Source organism: Choloepus didactylus, chromosome 10, assembly GCF_015220235.1.
Source record: "Choloepus didactylus isolate mChoDid1 chromosome 10, mChoDid1.pri, whole genome shotgun sequence".
Classification (NCBI taxonomy): domain Eukaryota; kingdom Metazoa; phylum Chordata; class Mammalia; order Pilosa; family Megalonychidae; genus Choloepus; species Choloepus didactylus.
Genome location: NC_051316.1, coordinates 92,002,390 through 92,016,956, shown reverse-complemented (window position 1 = coordinate 92,016,956; position 14,567 = coordinate 92,002,390). Strand labels below are relative to the sequence as shown.

The 14,567-nt window shown below is 45.7% G+C and overlaps 1 long non-coding RNA gene across 1 annotated transcript; it reads right to left on the bottom strand.

The window, feature by feature from the left end:
- Positions 1 to 1,611: 1,611 nt before the first annotated feature.
- Positions 1,612 to 14,457, bottom strand: LOC119504889. Its single transcript, XR_005210649.1, has 3 exons — positions 14,183 to 14,457; positions 11,821 to 11,993; positions 1,612 to 2,369 (listed from the first exon to the last, which is right to left on the bottom strand). It is a non-coding gene; the product is annotated as an uncharacterized LOC119504889 (long non-coding RNA).
- Between the last annotated feature and the right edge of the window lie 110 nt (positions 14,458 to 14,567).

The following is a 14,567-nucleotide window of genomic DNA, read 5'->3' as shown; positions in this document are numbered from 1 at the left end:
AGAGCTCTACCCATTTAAGGAGGAGGAAAATGGGGCTCTGAGGGCAGGGCCTTCTCCAAGGGAAGGTGTGCTGGTTTGGATGCATTATGACTCCAAAATGCCATTATATTTGATGCAGTTTTGTGTGGGCAGGAAACTATTGGTGTTGATTGGGTTGGAGACTTTTGATTGGATGTTTCCATGGAGATGTGATCACTCAGCTGTGGGCAAGATCTTTCATTGGATAATTTCGGTGGAGGTGTGGCCCCGCCCACTCAGCATGGGCCTTGATTAGTTTATTGGAGCACTATATAAGCTCAGACAGAAGGAGCGGGCTTGCTACAGCCAAGAGGGACACTTTGAAGAATGCACAGAAGCTGAGAGAGGGACTTCGTGGGAGAAAGCCATTTTGAAACCAGAACTTTGGAGCAGACGCCAGCCACGTGCCTTCCCAGCTAACAGAGGTTTTCCAGACACCATTGGCCATCCTCCAGTAATGGTACCCGATTGCTGATGTGTTACCTTGGACACTTTATGGCCCTAACACTGTAACTGTGTAACCAAATAAACCCCCTTTATAAAAGCCGATCTGTTTCTGGTGTTTTGCGAAAAGGCAGCATTAGCAAACTAGAACAGAAGGTCAGATGCTCATAAGCTATGGAGCTGAGGTCTAAACCCCATGGCCCTGTCCTGTCTGTCCCCGGGTGGGCAGATCCCGTGGCGGCTGTCAGCCCTATGTGGAGAGAGGTCTGCTTTGGAGTCTCCAGGCCCACATTCTAGCCCATCACTGGCCAACAGCCACAGAAGGTGAGGCACAAATGCAAGCCACATACATAATTGTAAATTTTCTAATAGCTACTTTAAAACAGAGAGAAAAAAAAAACCCGCTGGAACCCATTTTAATATTTGTATTTAACCCTGCAATATAGCAAAAACATTATCATCGCTACATGTAACAAATACTAAGAAATTTTAATGAGATGTTTTACAGTCTTGTTTTCATACTGAGTCTTTGAAATCTGGGGTGTATTTTACACATCCAGCACATGTCATTCACATTAGCCACATTTCAGGGCCTCGTAGCAACAGGTGGCTGCCTTATCACACCAGCCATGTGACCTTGGGTAAGTCCCTTCCCTCCTCCTAGTCTCCCTCTGATCCTCTGGAAGGTGAGGATAGCAATTCCTTCCCAGTGTGTCTTCACCAGAGGGGGACCGCAGAGGGAAAGCGCTTTGTAAATTCACTGTGAACTGGTCATGCTGACCTTGGCCCTGGCAGCCAAGGGACTCACAGAGACAAAGTTGCTGAAAATGCATCCCTGTGCTCTTGGAGGAGGTGGAGTGGAGATGGGGGGCGGCACAGGTTTAGGGAGACACATACCCATTCCCCTGGTGGAAACAGATCTCTCTTCCCAAACTTGGAGCCCGGAACCCCCACCCACCCTGAAGAAGGGTAGGGAAGGGGCTGGGGAAGGAGTCAGTGAGAAGCCGCTGTCTGCCCTTTTTTAGCATGTCACAGCAGAGTCAGCTCTCTCCCCTGTCAAAAACCTGCTCCCTTCCTTCCTTCCACCCCCTACCCCCCCCCCCCCCAGGCAGAGAGCAGGGCAGCTCTAAGGAGGGCTAATTAGAGTCAATTTTAACCCAGATGGCCTGCCACCTCCCTATGAAAATGTCAGGGGATGGTTCTGCTTCTATAAGGCCAGTGTCTGGTGTCTGCACTTGGGAGAGAAAGTAAGGCCGGGTTTAGTAACGGGGCTGTGACAGCTGCTTTAATTTTGTAAAGTCCAAACAAAATAGGTGCTTACAGCTAGTTCTTTGGGAATGTCAGCTTGCTCATGTACACATTAGACCCACAGTTATGGAGCATCTAGGATGTTCACGCTTGTTATCGTAAGTTGGTTGGCGATACAGGGAGAAAAGCAACTCAGCGTTGCCCCCGGGGAGTGCATGTTCAGTGGAGAGGCGCGCAGCCGCCAACAGCCACAGGGAAGCTTCTCAGGTGCTGCCGGAGAGGTCTGTGCAAAGCGCTTGGGCACACATTCAGCCTGGGTGAGGGCGTGCCAAGCAGTGGAACACCAAGTGCAAAGAGAGGTGTGATGGTGTATGTGATCAAGCGTGTGGCCGGAGAGCAGGATGCCCGGCACCGGCTGCCCATGAAACTGGTACCCAAGGTAGGTTGAATCCAGCCCAGGAAGAGTCTGGAATGCCAGGTTCCAGAGGGGACAGACAAGGTCCTCTGTTCTCTGAGACTCTTGCTCCAAACAGCAGGATGCAGGAGGAACCCTGATGTGGAGGCTAGCTGGGGCCTGTATAAAATCGCCAAGCAGGTGGAAATGGGGCGATTCGATTCCATTCACCTAATATTCACTAGGCTTCTACTGATGTTCTGCTCTGGGGAATATAGAGAAGAGAAAAAAAAAATTAAAAAAACAAAACAAAACAGAACTTCCATTCCCAGCTATACCATGGATTAGACAGCCCCAAACCCTCCTGCTACAAATACTACTTGGAAATGGTGGCTAAAATATAACAAACATCCTTTTAAATGCATGGCTGAGCTTGCAAGAAAGGGAGGGACTCTACAGGGACAAAAACAAAGGAGCTGAAAACCAGAGCAGGGCTGGTGCTGGAGCTGGGTGGGCTTGGGCAGGGCTGGGGTTGCTGATCTCAGCAGCCTGGGGATTGGATTTTACAGCCCCTACTGGGGGACAAGAAAGGAGGCTTTGGGGTATACAAAGTGGGAGTTGTAAATAAGGCTCACCCTCAAACCAGACTCTTCAGAGTTATATTCTCAGTGAAAAGGTAGACGAGGATTTAAAAAAACACACTGCCCAAGCAGATCACCAAGAGGTGTGTTTTTCCACAGCCTGGGTTAAGGTTGGGAAAACAAGGCTGCTCTGAGAATTTGTAACCATGGATTTAGCCTCAAGGGGGTTGGGATTTAAATTTACACTGCCCTGCTACCCATGTGGTCTGGGGACTCCCAATGCAAGAATAACTCAAAAAGGGGTCCTTGGCTGGTGACATCCGGGAGCACCAGGCAGAAGCAAGTACAAATGCTCACTGGAGGGCCCAGAGTTCCCACAGAGGTCCCCAACAGAAAAAAAAAATTAAAAAAGCACCCACGAAGGAGAACCAAAGGCAAAACAAACAGTAGGACTGATCCCCAAGAACCCCAGATGATAGAACAAGAGACAGAGGTCACAAAATAGCTGTAAGTAAAAAGACAAAAGACAAAGAAGTTTGAGGAAATAGCCAAAAGAATTAGAGATAATGAAAAAAGAACAGCCAGCAGAGTAAACACAAGCATTTACCTATGCTCCCTCCTGAAAATCCTTCAAAAAGGGAAGAAGAGGAATTTTTAAAATTCCACAATGACAGAGTAAATGAGATATGAGACAACAGACACTAAATTTTGAAATTGGAAAGCAGAGAGATGAGTGGGAGCCAACTCAGTGGATGCAAAACTCTGAGTCCTAAACTGGCAGCAAGGAAAGTCTAGAAACAAACAGAACCCCCAAAGGCTCGGGGATTGAGGCAGCAGAGGTGAGCAGACTAAACCAGAGGGGATTCGTAGAAAGACTGTTTAAAGAGCAGGTAGAGCCCAAGATCCCCTCCCCCAAGGCGGCCGCCTCTACCTTGCCCAACCAGGTTTATTCTCTGGAGAGGGCAGGTGAAACCTAGGGTTTTGGGACCAGAGAAGAGCAGGTCCAGCCAAGGGCAGGGGAAGTAAGTGAAGGTCTTCATACCAACTATGGCGACTCAATTGGCAGCCAGACTTATTATGAACCTCGAGGAAGGAGATCCAAAGATAATTCTCTGGGAAATCTGAGAAGCCCAAGAGAAAAGACCTAAAGGCACTGATACCAGTATTGCCCAATGAGAAAGATCTGCCAGGTCACCCTACAGGGAGGTCCTTGGTGCCAACCAACTCTGAGCATCCAGCTTCCAGGCAGCCTCCGGGTGCAGAAGTCAAGGATCACCAGGCACACACGGAAAGCCTCTAACACAGAGACAAACAATATCAAATAGACAAGAAGAAACTTAGAGGGAACAGACGATATGGAGAAGAAAATGCAAAAAAAAAATTATCATTAATATCATCAAACTATAAGCGATACAGCATGCATTAAATAAGAAGAGGATGTTACTTATACAGGAACATTCTGAGAACAAGAAATATCTCTTAGGTAGCACAAATTAAAAGCTGAGTAGAAGGGCTGGAAGATAAGTTGAAGATAAGGAAATATCCCAGAAAGCAAAGCAAAAACAAAGCATAAGAGGGAAAAGTCCCAGAAAGAACAAATAAAATAGGCTGGGGGTGGGGTGCAAATCACCAAAGAAATTATTCAAGAAAAATTCTCTGAAATAAAAGATAAAGAGTTTCCAGATTGTAAATACTCACCCAGTGTCCAAAAAAATGGATGACAATATTTACAGGCTAAGACACATCGTTGTTAAATTTCAGATCACTGGGAACAAGTGGAAGATGATACAAGCTTCCAGAGAGGGAAAAGTCAGGTTTTATACAAAGTATCAAGAATCAGAATGGCTTCAGACTTTTCAATATCAACATTGAAGCTAGACACAATGGAGCAAATGCCTTCAAAATCCCAAAGGAAAAATATTTCCAATTTGGACTGCTATACCCAACCAAACTATCAATCAAATGCAAGAGTAGAATAAAGATATTTTCAGAAATGAACAGACTCAAAAAATTTATCTTCCATGCACCCTTTTTCTTACTAGAGGATGTGCTCCACCAAAACAAGGGTATAAACTAAAAAAGAAGTTAAGGTGGGATCAAGGAAATCCAACATAGAGTAAAGACAATGGGAATCCTCAAGCTGGTGGTGAAAGGAGAGCCCACCAGGCCTGGAGAGCAGCCAGAACAAAATCCCAACAAGTTTTCCTGTACAAATCAACAAGCTGATTCTAAAATGCATGTGGAAAGACAAAGGAAATAAAACAGCCAAATTAATTTTGAAAAAGAAGAACAAAGGTGGAGGACTCACTCCACCTGATTTCCAGATTTACTATAAAGCTATAGTAATTGGGACACGATGGTACTGGTGAAGGGATAGACACAGATCAGAAGAGCAGAGTAGAGAATCCATGAGACCCATACAAATATGGCAAACTGATTTTTTTTAAGATTATGCATGTATAATTTATTTATTTATTATTTTAAATTCAGTTTTATTGAGATATATTCACATACCATACAATCATCCATGGTGTACAATCAACTGTTCACAGTACCATCATATAGTTGTGCATTCATCACCCCAATCTATTTTTTGAACATTTTCCTTATACCAGAAAAAGTAAAAATAAGAATAAAAAATAAAAGTAAAAAAGAACACCCAAATCATCCCCCCATCCCACCCTATTTTTCATTTAGTTTTTGTCCCCATTTTTCTATTTAACCATCCAAACACTGGATAAAGGGAGTGCAATCCACAAGGTTTTCACAATCACACTGTCACTCCTTGTAAGCTACATTGTTATACAATCATCTTCAAGAGTCAAGGCTACTAGGTTGGAGTTTGATAGTTTCTGGTATTTACTTCTAGCTATTTCAATACATTAAAACCTAAAAACCATTATCTATATAGTGTGTAAGAATGTCCACCAGAGTGACCTCTTCACTCTATTTGAAATCTCTCAGCCACTGAAGCTTTATTTCATTTCATTTCGCATCCCCCTTTTGGTCAAGAATCCCACGATGCCAGGTCCAGATTCATCCTTGGGAGTCATATCCTGCATTGCCAGGGAGATTTACACCCCTGGGAGTTGGGTCCCACGTAGGGGGTAGGGCAGTGAGTTCACCTGCTGAGTTGGCTTAGCTAGAGAGAGAGAGGCCACATTTGAGCAACAAAGAGGTACTCAGGGGGAGACTCTTAGGCACAATTATAAGCAGGTTTAGCCTCTCCTTTTCAGTAACAAGCTTCATAGGGGCAAGCCCCAAGACAGAGGGCTCAGCATATCAAGTCATCAGTCCCAACTGTTTGTGAGAACATCAGCAACAATCCAGGTGAGGAAGTCCAACACCTCCTCATTTTCTCCCAGCTCCTCAGGGGAGCCTGCATATATATTTTTATTCTCTGCCCAAATTACTTTGGGATGTGTTGCTATTTCACACTAACCTATGCAAACCTACCATGTCTCACTTCCTATTCAAAGTTCCATGTAATTATGGTATTTGAACAAACTGTACAAGTTAAATTGGGCAAACTGATTTTTGACAAATGTGCAAAGGCAATTTAATTAAGAAAGAATAGAGGTTCTACCCCCAACAAATGGGCTGGAACAATATGCAAAAAAAGGAACCTCAACCCTTATCTCACGTGTTATACAAAAATTAATTCAAAAATGACCATAGGACTAAATGTAGAGTGTAAAACTATAAAACTTTTAGAAGAAAACATCAAGGAAATATTAGTGATCTTGAGTTAAGCAAAGAGTTCTTAAATTTGACACCATAAAAGAAAAAATCAATAAATTAGATTTTATCAAAATGGAAACTAATCTAGAATGAAAGAAAGCAAAAACCAGCAGTTTCTTATCTTTGTTACTGTGGCAGTTACATGGGTATATTCAATTGTCAAATTTCATTTAAATGAACATATAAAAGGAGTACATTTTACTGTATGTAAATTATACTTCAATAAAACTTATGTTCAAAAAAAATAACAAGGGAGAGGGGAGGAGGTATTCAATGGATAGTGGAAAAATGCTCAAGTGCTTGTTTTACCCTGGAGGAGTACAGAGGTACCAAATAATTTAGACATCTGCAAACCAATATAACAGCCACAAACCACGTGTGGCTATTGAGCACTTGAAATGTGGTTGGTACAAACTGAAATGTGCTGTGAGTTTAAAATAACACACACTGGATTTGAAGATTGGGCATGAAAAATATATAAAATATTTCATTAATATTTTTTGATTACTATAAAATCAATAGTTTTATATTGATTACATTTTGAAATGAAAATATTTTATACATTGTGTTAAACAAGATATATTATTAAAATTAGTTTCACATGTTTCCTTTTACTTTTTAAATGTGGGTACTAGAAAATTTTTAATTACACATGTGACTTACTTATATTTCTGTTGGACAACAATGAGTTAGACTTTGTTAGGAAAATAGCAGTTTAAAAAATTTCGGTATCAGTGTTAAAGATTTAAAAGCAATAAAACAACAGTAAACAACCAGTAAAACAAAAGAAATACATCTACAGTTTCCAAACCATCAGAGAAGCAAAGGGAATAAAGAAAACTGTATAACTTCAATAGATGGCAGGGCATGAGAAATCATAATTTTAAAAGGCAGGGTAAATAGAAAACCAAAATAAATTGGTAGGAGTAAGTCTAAATATATCGACAATCATTATAAATGTAAATTGATTTCATTAATCTCTTAAAAGACAGAGACTGTCATGTCAGATCAAAACAAAACAAAACAAAACAAAATGCAATACTGTTGGGTAGGAGAGATGCCCTAAAGCAAAAGAAAAGGCAAACGGCTGTAAAATAAAAGAATGCAAAAAAGATATACCAGGCAAATACTATAAAAGCAAGTATAGTAATATTAATACCATACAACATAGACCTAAGTCCAAAAAGAAAAACATTAATAGGAACAAAGAGAGACACTATAGCATGATAAAAAGAACAATCCACCAAAAAGAGCCAACAATTATGTGTCTTATACCTAACAACATGGTCTTGAAATAAGTAGAGCAAACACTGTCAGAATTACTTGGAAAAATTGAGAAATTCACAAACATAGTAGGGGGTTTTAATACTCCACAGAAACTAATATAGCAAGCAGAGACAATTTAAACAGGATATGGAAGATTTAAACAACCTAATTAACAAGTCTGATCTGGTGAGTACATACAGAACCCCGTAAGAATCTATGTGCGCTGCACCAACAGAGAATACACATGATCTTCAAGCACACATGGAACATTTATAAAAATTGACCTTGAGTTGGGTCACACGTGAAAACATAAACAAATTTCAGACTGGATATAAAGCAGACCACATTCTCTACCCACAATGCAATGAAATTAGAATTAAACAACAAGGCAGATTTTAAAAAATAATGCACAATTATATCTTTGAAAATTGAACATACACGCCTAAAATTATTGGAGGAACATTTCTTTCCTACCTCTGATGTTTCCTTCCACATGGAGGGAGCAGAAGTAGTGTGACACTCCTACGCCCTTTACATGCTCTGCCCCAGAGAGGGAGATTGGTAAATGAGGGAAAAATAGAATGGGCCTGCGTGACTCACCAACTCCCTTTCTCTTCTTTGGAGGCAGCTGTCCACAAGCAGTGGTTGTTTTTCTGCTCGCCCACCTACCACCCCCAACATCAGAGTGACAAGGTGTTGTCTGCCTGCCAAATCCCCATTTTCAGTATTAGGAAGCCCATTTGGCTGCCATCCCCACTCTCATCCTCCAATCTTATCTTTATCAGTTAAAAAAATTCATTTTGCCCCTCTGATTATCTCCCGGTTAGTTCAGAACCCAGGAGGGGAAAGGAAGTTATTTACGGAGCCCCCTCAAAGACATCAACAGAAATCACAACAGGAATTACGAAATATTTGGTACCAAGGATAAAAAAACACAACACATAATTTGTAGAGTGCAACTAAGATGACATTTATAGTGAAATATATAGCTTTAAGTGCCCTTATTCCAAAACCAGAACAACTTAAACATACGTGCGTAAAGCTTCCAATCAACCAAAGCAGCTTTTTTAAAAAAATGGAAGTAAACAATAAAGATAAAGCATAAATGAAAAGGAAAACAACAATTACAAAAATGGTCAACAAAGCCAAACCTGTTTTTTTTTAAATAAAATAGACAAACATCTAGCAAGATTAATCAAGAAATAAAGAAAAAAGGCACAATTATATAACACTAAGAATGAAAGGAGGATGAAACTAGAGATGCCGTAGAAGTGTCAAAAATCATCAGAGAATACTATGAGCAACTTTATGCTACTATATATGAAAACATATATGAAATAGAGAATCTCTAAAAAAATATAAGTGATCAAAGTTTAGTCAAGAAGAGAAGATCTAAATAAAACAATCACCATTAAAGAAAATCAATCAGTACTTTTAAAAAACACTCTTCTCCACTCTCCTTCTTTCCAAAGAAACCTCATAAGCGGTAGAAGAGAATCAGACTGAGCTATTTCTTAGAGACAGAAAGACACAGCCGGAACAGCCAGAAACCTGGAAGCACTTGAATCTCACATCTCAGTGTTCACCAAGGTCTGCTCCATTCCTGCCCTTGTTGCTGTTTGTTTTCACATGTGAGCTAATAAGTTCCCCTCTTTTTCTTCAGTGAATTCAACTGGGTTTCTATCATTTGTGTAACCCCAATACAAGCGGGGGTATCACATGTCCCAGTCATTTTCAAGAAATAGAAGCCTTGTGGAATAATGCATATCTTTAAGGAGCGTCACAGTGTCTCACACTGTATTCCCAAAGAAAGGGGTCCTAGGACTCCCCTGTATGTATATGCTCTTCACAATTCCACATCTGTGGCCGCTGCTAAAAACAAACTTTCCCCCTCTCTTTCTGCTTCTCAAACACCTCCATACGATCCCTCACCACTAGGTCATCCCGTTGACTTCTTCCTTTCCTTGTGCCACATTGGCCCAACTCCTGGGCTGGCAATCCTGTTGCTGCCTGCTGTTGTGCTCTCGGATGGCCAGAGGGTCTCAGACCTCCAGGCCTGCCGGAAAATTCCCAGACCCCCCAGTGCCCTGGGGAAGTGTTGGTGAGGAATTTCAGATGACTAATATTTGCCTCCCCTTTGTGCTGGAATCTAAGACATATCTGATTATTTCTCCACCTCCCAGAGCTCTTGAGAAGATTTAATGCAGAGCACTCAGCCCCTGCCTGACACCCAGCAGGCCCTTGCTCAGTATAGGGTAGCTATCATTGCTAAATCAGAATCCCTTGTACATCTTGACACCACCCCAACCCCAATGCCAATATAGAACTTGGCCAAGCAGCTCTCCCTTGAGGGGGAGAATGTCTCTTCTGGAAGGCTGAGAAAAGGAGCCCTTTAGGAGCTATATAGAAGAGACTCCAGAGGTTATCAAATGTTGGAGTCTAAAGGAACTTTAGGGACCCATTCACTTTTCAAATGAGAAATGAAAAGGGGAGGACTCACATTGTGAGTCTAGACCTACAACTTTTCTTCTGAAAGTCTGGCATACATGGACCCTCTTAGTAAGCTCCCAGCATGGAAAGAAGCAATAGGACAGAGAATGGACACAACCTGAGGGCCCATCAGTATCCTTAGAAGCAATGTCCTTGAGCACACAGTGTCCCCAGCCACCCTGTGTGCATCACCAGAGAATTGTCTGATTTTCTAATGCTTCCACATCATGTCTTTGAAGTACAATGATGGCAGGTGTTAAGCCACAATCAGTAAACCAGTAGCCAGTTGAATGCACTGCAGTAAATATATTTTCAGTCAATGATAACTATTTAATTGGGGCTTAATTAATTAATGTTCACGGAGCATTTGAGATGCTTGGATGAATGGCCTGCTGAAAGAGACAAGTGCTATTATTCTATTAGCAGTGGTATTTTAAGACATTCATAATCATAGGTGTGATAGATCCAAGAAGATTAAATCCACTAAAAGCAAACATTAAAATCAGTGCCCTTGTGTGACCCCGCCTCTTTCCACACCCCTTCTTTCCTCCTTCCTCCATCCTGAAATAGAACCACTGTTCTGTGAATAAGGCTCTCAGAGACTCATACTATCTGACTCTTAGACTGTGTTATCTAGACCTTCCGACGGGAGCTACGTGCAGCAGGCGTGGGTCCCTCTATCCACCGCAACGCTCCAGGCCATCCCAGAAGGCTGCTGGCACCTGCCAGGGACCTAATCGATCTTGGTAGAAAGAATGAGTTAAGGACATTAGGATTTCTGAGTGCATTTTAGTTGAACTCAGACCGTTAGGATCACAGACAGCTGGACTCCCAGCATCCTGCCCTGAAGGATCTGGAGAGGTGAGCAGCTCCCACATTTTTCAGATGCCAAACTGAGAAGCTGTGGCCTCAGGGGCCTCTGCAGAGATGGGGAAGAAGAGGAGTGGAAAGAATGAGGAGAAAAGAAGGGTTCAGGAGGTTTCTTCTATCCTGGTTCTCGAGGGTCACCTAATGAGAAGGAAGCGCCCTCATCCCCATGGGCCCCAAAAGCCCTCATCCCCAACCCTGTCCTGCCCCCACTGTCCCCTCTGTAGGGCCAGGGAGGACAGGGCATCTCTGGTCCAGAAGAAGGATCGAGAGCATCTGGAAGGCTGTGACCTTGGTTGTCATAAGCTGCCTCGTCCCCTGCTCCTCCCTGGACCTGCCTACCCTTTTCGCGGGGTGGGGGGGTCAGGGGAGTTCTCTCATCAGCTTCTGGGTGAGCACACAGCCCTTCTGTTCCTCTCAAATGCTCAATGGAACTCACTGGTTAAGGGTCAGCCCTTGACTGGGGAGGGGCATGCAGCCCAAGATGATGGAAAAATGCCTCAGGGGGTGTCAGGGGCCTATGTGTGGCTTCCCCTCCTTGGGTTCCCCTCTTTGGGCCACAGTTTTCCTGTGTGGAAAATTAACTTTGGATTAGAAGAGTTCTGAGACCCTTTTCAGCTCTGATCGGCAAAGCTTTGCTTTTTTATGGATTCCACTCCTTAGTAACATGGCCTTGAGCAAGTCACCCAAACAAAGCCCCTGCTAGCTCATCTATAAAATGGGTACATTTACCAGAGAAAACTTCGCATCTGGCCCAAGTGGACTACTCACCTCAACACACCGGGTTATGCCAAAGGTTTCTTGGGTCCTCCGTGGAGGTGGCTCACATCACCTAATTAAGAGTTCAGACCTTGGTATCTGGCAAGGCTGGTTTGGGGTTCCAGCTTCATCCATGACTAAGTATGACAAGCAGGCTTAAGCTCTCTGACCCTCAGTCTCCTCATCTGTAAAAAATGAGCATAAGGGGTACCCATTTCCTAGGATTGCTGGGAGACAATACAGGCAAACTCATGGCACATGGAAAGTGCTGGGTCAGTACCAGCTGTCACTTTGTGGTTGGCTGAGGGTTCCGGGGGTCAGGGCAATCACAACTGGCTGGCAGTTGCCTGCTCAGAGGCAGAGTGGAACCTGCCTTGATTCCCCACTAGGTCTTGAGGGCTCTGGGAGTGAGACAAAGGCAGCCACGAGAACAGGCTGCTCCTAAGCCCTCCCTCCTGCTCCCTCCTTATTTGCCTTTGGACCTTTCTCTGAGCAGTCTAGAACCCCAAGGGGCCGAGTTACAGTCAAAGCTTCTGCAAGGGCTTGACTCGTCTCCAAAGGGTACCTTCCTGGTCTGTCCCTCCCCTGGGCTGAGTTCTTCAAGGCCAGCTCTCCAGGAGAGGCAGCAGTATGTCCTGACTGCTGCTTTGCTGGTTCAGAGAAAATCCTGTCACAGCCAGGTAGAGGGTGGTGCCCCCCAGGGTCACAGCCTCCTGAGTCTAGAGGACAATTAAAGGAGAGCTGCAGCCTTGACCTTGGTTGGCCCAGCCTGGACCTTTACAGGTGTTTGTACCCCGAGCACCATAATACACCCACCAGCACACACACCCCGACCCCCATGCCTCCTGAGTCCTTTATGCTTCTTCAGTTGAGAGTCTCTTGCCATGCCCTGGACTCTGCTTAATTGGGGGCTAATTTTATAGCCCTAATAGTAATAAGGTTTCCTATTTGTGAGTGCCACTGTGCACTGGCCCAAGAGCTACTGGTGTTATCTCCCAAAATCCTCCTAGCCAAACCCCATGAGGTGGCTCTTTCTGCTATTATAACCCCATTTGACAAGTCGGGCAAACTGAGGTTCAAAGCGTGACTTGCCCAAGGGTACACATGTCTAGGAAGGAAAAGAGCAGAATTTAAATCCAAATCTACTGGTTTCTAGGATTCGGCTCTTAACTTCCTCACTTCACCCTGCCAGGACCTGAGTTTTCTAAGGGCTGTTTCTCTTTCAGCCCAGGCTCCCTCCAGGACCCAGTGCAAGACCATAACCTGGTTGATAACTAGATGGCATGGAATGAATATAGTGTTTACCAACAGAGCCAGTTCAATGAGGGGGAGAGACAGAGAGAAAGGGGAAGGAGACCCACAGGGTAGACAACTGCCTAGCCAAGTACCCTTCAACTCTCAGCCCCAACCAGAGGGGGGGGGGGGCTAGGGTGTTGGAGAACTGACATTTTCCCACCACCACCATGCTGGACTGGACCCAAGGGTGTAAACTAGAATGCATTGGGAGTAATAGGGAGCCGTAGAAGGTCTGGGAGCAAGGGAATGACGCAATGAAGAAGGGCGGAGGGACCCTGTTTATAACATGTAATTGGGTGCCTGAGGCATCAGCCCAATCCCAGGAGAGCTGGGCAGACCCGGCGAGCCAGGAGGGAAGGAGAGGGCAGACGCAAAGTGGCAGCCCCTCGTCCCAAGTCAGAGTGAACGCGACCGATGGTCAGCCATCACTGCAGGGCCTGGCCCTGGCCACACACCGGCCGTTTTGGGGAGAGGAGGACAGCCAGCAGGGAGGACCCGACACCAGGAGAGCGGGGACCTTGCACCTGTCTTCCGGAGTAGGGAAGGGGAGCTGTGAAGGCGTGGCGACGCCCAAGAGAGCACCGGCTGGAGCACTCAGGCTAGGGGCATACTGAACAGAGACGCTCGGGCTGGGGTGCATGGGGCTGGGACGCACGCTTGGGCGCTCGGGCTGGGGTGCACGGGCCGCAGCGCTCGTACTGGGGCGCTCTCCGCCCGCGGCGCGCAGACCGCTGGGGCGCAGGGACTGGGGAGCGCTGAGGAGCCCAGCCCCCTCGCCCCCTCTGCCCGGCGGGGCGGCAGCAGGAGACTCCCCTCGGAGAAGCCGTGTGTGCTGCTGGCGTGTAACCTGATATTTTTCTGCGCGGCCCCCAGAGGAATTTTTCCATTACCCAAGCAGCGCCGAAAGCTGCAGCCTTTTCTCTCTCTCCCGGCCTGTCTCGCCAGCGGCCCCGCGCCGGCCCCCCTCCCACCCCCATGCCTCTCCTCCCCCACCCCACTCCCCCCTTTCCCCTCCCCGGCTCCCCTCCCCGCGGCCCCTCCGCGCCGGCTGCGCCGAGGCACTTTGTGCAAATGTAACCTTTCAGCAGGCCCCGCCTCCGCCAGGAAGCTGCGCGGCCCAGTTGCCAGGAACGCGGCGCGGCGCGCTCAGAGCTGGAAGGCGGCCCGTTAATCAGCGGCGGCTGACAGAAAATCAGACAGCCCGGGCGGCCGGCCGGCCTCGGCCCCTCTCCCTCCCGGCGCCGCCGCGCCTCGCTCGCCGCGCGCTCGCTCTTTGTTCGCCCCGACCCGCCCGGCTCTTCCCTCCGAGGGACCGAGCCTCTCCATCACACCGCCTTCTCCCCTCTGAGTCTCTTGTCTTCTCCCTCCGACTCAGCCCCCTCTTTTCCCTCTCCTCCTGGCTCTGTGTTTCCCGCTCTCTCCACCTCCTGCCAGATCGCCTCACACTCGCTTCCCTTCTTTCT